The sequence below is a fragment of the Peromyscus californicus genome, unplaced genomic scaffold (genome assembly GCF_007827085.1).
Source record: "Peromyscus californicus insignis strain IS unplaced genomic scaffold, ASM782708v3 Scaffold_7__1_contigs__length_154581171, whole genome shotgun sequence".
Lineage (NCBI taxonomy): Eukaryota > Metazoa > Chordata > Mammalia > Rodentia > Cricetidae > Peromyscus > Peromyscus californicus.
Window position 1 is genome coordinate 150,207,325 of NW_026294595.1, and position 5,643 is coordinate 150,212,967.

Here is a 5,643-nt window from a genome sequence, read left to right on the forward strand (position 1 = left end):
CTGGCTTTACAGTAGTTGATGAGGAACAAGTTCCCATGGGGCCTGGCTTGTACCCTAAGACACGCATCTGAAAAGAAGGTTCCCCCAAAGAGCTGGGGGACTCAGTCCTGATGAATGGGACATAGACCTAGCAGGCGATGGTCTTCCTGATGAATGGGAGCATAGACCTAGCAGGCGATGGTCTTCCTGATGAATGGGAGCATAGACCTAGCAGGCGATGGTCTTCCTGATGAATGGGAGCATAGACCTAGCAGGCGATGGTCTTCCTGATGAATGGGAGCATAGACCTAGCAGGCGATGGTCTTCCTGATGAATGGGAGCAAAGACCTAGCAGGCAATGGTCTTGCTGTCATCTTGGTCATGGGCCCTCCTTGGATCAGAGGAAGGTCTTAAATGAGTGGCAGGGTGCCTGTGCCATTCTGTAGCCTCAGAATCTAAATTTTAACCTCTCCAGATGACTCCCATGAACAACACTCAGCCTTCACCGGGGAGTGACTGGAAGTGATGTGCTGTTGTTAGGAAACAGAGAGAGTGCTTATTAGCCAGAGGTGCAGTTCCACCCAACACTGATGAGAAACAGAAACTCATGGATGCGTAGACGTGACTCCATCCATCTGACCTTTAATCAAGGTCATCAGCACGGTATGTAACATGTCTCTCAATGACCTCTCCAGAACTCTGCTTCACAGGCCTGAGTGACCCCAGGTGAGCGTGGGGGCAATCAGGAACCTCTCCTTGACTCTGTTTATGGTTTGGGTGGATTTTTTTGTTTTTTAGTATTTTTAATCTATATTTCCTCTTTTATAATGTGACATAACCTTATATTCACCTTCTATCACAAGTATAGCCACTGCGAACAACAAGCTTAGCAACTCAATTTATCATGAAGGTCCCTCCAAGGCCTTGGCTGAAATCCAGGTGTCCACAGGGTCAAGCCCCTTCCAAGGGCCTGGAGGGGGCGGGGCAGGCTCTGCCTCTCTGCTCCAGCTGCCAGGGCCCATGATCAGTTCCTTGTCTAGATCAAGGCCCCAGTCTTTACCAACTGTGAGGCCGGCCTTTCCCTCTGACACTATTACCGTCTTCCTGTGAAGTCCCTTCAACAAAGATGACCAGGTCTCAGGCATTCAGCCTCCGTAACTCCTCTTCTGCCTCCTTACCCAGTTTAAGAATGTCCCCCTGATGTTAAGGGCTCCTGGGAAGGATGGGGCACCAGCAGCTTTCCCTATTGTAACTCTGTGGTTCTCTAGAGAGCTACACGTACCTTAGGCCTTATGAGACAATGTATGATAGGGCTCAGTGGCCAGCTACCCACCCCAACCCTAATGCAGCAAAGCAAAACTCAGCTGAGTGGATTCTTCATGATGACCACCAAGCTGGGACGCAGAGGCCCTGGCAGGACACCTGTGTCCTACATGGTCTTTTGGTGTCTGCCTTCCTGATCCCAGCCATCTTCTCTCTCCTTGCTTCTGAGGGGCATGGCAATAGCATGGCTTCACTGAGTCCAACAGAGGATTTTGCTCCTTTGCTTTTCGTAGTAAAAACAAAGCAAAACAAGAAAATAAGTAAGTAAAATACCTCCCATCTTTGCCATCACAGGGGCAGGAATAGTTAATGCAGTGTGTGTGGTATCTTTCCTCTGCAGACATTATGGTGGTCTAGGGGCCGCAGAATGTCCTACTCCCAGGATTAGTGTGGGACAGACAGAAGGAAAGCTAGAGGGACATAAGGAGGGCTAGAGGAACGGTCCGGGCCCCGCCTGTCAGTGTTCAGATCTAGAACTTGTTCAGGGATGGATACTATGTGTGCACCTGTGAGTGTGTGTATGGGTGTGAATATGAGGGAGGGTGGGTAGCTCCTCTGTCCAGCTTTCCTAGAACAATATTGCCCCCAACACTCTGCTCCTCTCTAGGAGAAATTGCAGGTGCCACTAGGAGCTGGTGGGGGAGAATGCCCTTTCACCAGACTACATCTTCCTGTTGCAGAGCATGTAAAATGGTGTGACATGGGGGAACCTTGAGCTGGGGAGGATGAGATGTGGTCTATGGTTCAAACGCCACCAGCTCTCTATTCACGCCCACACTTAGGAAACAGTCCACAATGATTGCTTCTTTCTTTGCTGAAGTGTACATCTTTAGGATAATTAGAAATGATCTTTTAAAAAATTATTTTCTGGGAAGAGGGATGGAGGAGCAGGTCCTTCCACAGTTTCAGAATCCCTGAGGATGTTAGCATAGAGAAGATGCTACCTATTGTCTTTAAATGGCTCCCCCTGGTGGCCAAGTGGTGAATAGACTCGGGAGCCTTGAGGAATGGGCTGGGGCAGACTGGCCTAGGTCTATCTATGTACAGGTCTGTCTGTAGGGAAAGCCCACCTGAATCTCCAGGACTAGACTTTGGTACAAAGGACATGAAGAGGGTCCCAAAGGGCCCGAATGTATTCAGGGAGCAGGAAAATGGGCTAAGAAGCAGGGCTGAGTGGCAAACATTCAAGCCTTGGCCCTGCAGCGGGGCAGAGGCTGGGGTTATCTAAGTGGAAATTTTAGAGTGTGAATTCCTCCGAGGGAGTTGTGCAGCTTGGGCAGCTGTGACCCTCTCGAAACAGAACTCTGGAAACCTTTGTGTGCCTGTCACATCAGAGTGAGTGTGGGAGGGGGGTGGGGTGGGGAACGTTTTGCGCAGGGCCTGGCACACAATGGGGCCTCTAATGGAGCTAATGCCAATCAGGCCACCATTGTCAGGTGTGTGTTCTCAGCTGCCCTCAGCGGCAGTGGCTCCGGCGCATAATGGCACAGAAAGAGCACCAGGATAGAGATGTTGAGAAGAAAGATGTAAAGGAGACCCAAGCAAGGAGACTGCAGCTGTCCCCAGAGTGAGGCCGGGTCCTGGACACACCCTCGAGGCCTTGGGTCCAGGCCAGAACTGAGTGGTCCTTACTCTGGACTTCAAGCTCAGGTCTCTCAGAGTAGAGGCTACAGTTCTTTGTGAAGCCCTGGGACATGCCTGAGCCATCTTCTGGCTTGAAAATGGAAAATCTTTTATTGTTAATTAGACATATTAGGAAGTGAAAGATAAAGTTCCCAAGATTCTAGAAAGATCCAAGAGAATTTCTTTTGCTTCATAATAGGTACTAGTTACCTGGACTGTGACAAAAAGCCACTTAAGGAAGGAAGGTTTTTTCCATTTGTTTGTGATTCTTTGTTTGCTTTGACTCTTGGTTTGAGGGAGAAGACTCATCCGGATGGGGAAGTTGAGGTAGCAGGAGCCTGAGGCAGCTGGCACTTCACATCCACAGTCAGGAAGCAGGGAGAGATGAACGCTGGTGCTCTGCTTGCCTTCTCCTTTTATTCAGTCCAGGACCCCAACCATGGAAGGGTACTGTGCATGTTCAATTAAACCTTTAGAAGTCTCCTCACAGACAGGTCCAGAGGTGTGGCTCCTACATGGCCATGAGGATTATGTCATAGCGGACAAAGCGAAAGAAAGAGAAAGGGAGACTGAGCATTCTCACCTTCTAGTTCCAGGCACCCCTGTTTTCATCTCTTATTTTAGGCTTTGGGGCTCCTGTCTCCCAGCAGCCACCTGGGACTGTCCAGCCCTTCTGGATCAACAATCCCTTAGGTGTATGACATTCTTGGTTTTGCTTTATTGTTAACACAGCCTTTTCTTCCTCCTTTCTCCCTCTCCTGAGTTTGACAAGTTAAGGGACCGTCTGCAGCTGTTTTCACAGCCCCACACCTTCCACTAACTTTAGGTCAGCAAGTGGTCCCTCGTCCATGCCTTTGCAATGACCCTCTCCCAAGCCTGCTCCATACTCCCTGTCACTGCCCAGGCAGACATCACCAATCAATCACATTGTTTTCCCCAAGCTAGATCAGGCCCCACAGGAGACTTTCTTCCATCCAGCCACAAGATCACAGAGGAGAAATAGAGATAAATCTACCTCCCACTTCTCATCTGTCCTTGCATTCTGGATCTGATCTCTCATGAACCTCAAGTATGTAGGAGCCCAAATCCTAGTCTGTTCAACCACTCAAATAATAAAACTAAGATCCTCACCCCATGAGCCTCTACTTAGCTTAAATGCTGACATTCCAAAGCATATTCCAGATGGGCTCCCCAAAGTGAACCTGACTCCAAGGTGGCTTTGCCAAGGATGGTCAGACCACAGCAGTTCAGGTCTCTGGGGGCTGAAATACAGGAAAACTTGATTTCCCATTCAAAGCAGCCAGAGCCCTGGGTAACCCCTCCCTCCCCACTCATGAACTAATCTCTGTCTTTTCTTATTAAGTGCCTTGCAGAGCCGCTTCCGGCTTCCTTCTGTTCCCCCTCCAGGCTAAAGTTTGCAGGTCCCTAATTCAAAATGCTCAGACTCAGGTATCTCAGATCAGAATCTTTGAAGCTTTGTATCCACCTAATGGGACATCCTGGGGCTAAGACCTGAGTCTAAATACAAATTTCACTCCCCCGACCCTGCACATACCTTATCTATGGAGCTGGGAGGTGATTTCTACAGTTTTGAGTGCACCAGTCACAGGAGTCAGGTGTGGAATTTTCTGTTTGTAACATCCTGTAGACAGGCAGTGAGTGTCAGGCTCTGGGACTTCAGGTTTTCACTGGCACACTCATCTATGGGTGTGTGCTCTCTCCAGCTATATACTAGGAGGCACATGTCTGGACATTCTGTGAGAATGTTTCCAGGGAGGTTTTTACTGAGGCAGGAAGATCCACATGGATGTGATTGGCATGACCCTTGAGTGGTAGTCTTAAATAAAAAGGGGGAAATGGGCCTAAGAGATGGCTCGGTTGGTAAAGTGCTGACTGAACACCCATGAGGAGCTGAGTTAGATTACCCAGAAGCCATGTAAAAAAGCCAGGTGTGATAGCACGGACCTGTAATCTCAGTGATATGAGGACTCCTGGGTCTTGGCAGTAGTCAGCCTCAGCAATACAGGTTCAGTGGGAAACCATCTCAAAAAGTAAGAATGATTGAGGAAGACACCCAATATTAATCTCTTGTCTACACACACACACACACACACACACACACACACACACACACGCACATACGTGCACACACACACATACACGCACACACACATGCACCATACGTGTACACACACACATACACGCACACACATACACACACACATGCACCATACGTGCACACACACATGCACCATACGTGTACACACACACATACACGCACACACATACACACACACATGCACCATACGTGCACACACACACATGCACGCACACACATACACACACACAGGCACACACATGCATATTTACATGCACTGGAAAGGGAAAGACAACCACTTTTTCCTGGATTCTTGGTCTCTGCTTCCTGCTCTCCTGAGTTCTGGGGGTCCCCAGACATATTCCCATGCCCTGTGTTCTGCCATTTCTTTCCCTCTGTGGAGGGCTGTACCCTCACAAACCACAAAACAAAACTGACCCTGCCTTCCCTATGCTGGTTCTATCGGGTACTGATACAAGAAGCCTGCATTTCTTTGTGTGTGGCGCGTGACTTGAACCCATGGCCCTGTGTGCTAGCTAAGCACCATGCCCCTCGGCCCACCTTGTGCTTTCTTTACTCTCAAGTAAACAGAACCACCAGTCTGTGTCTTTCTGAGTTCT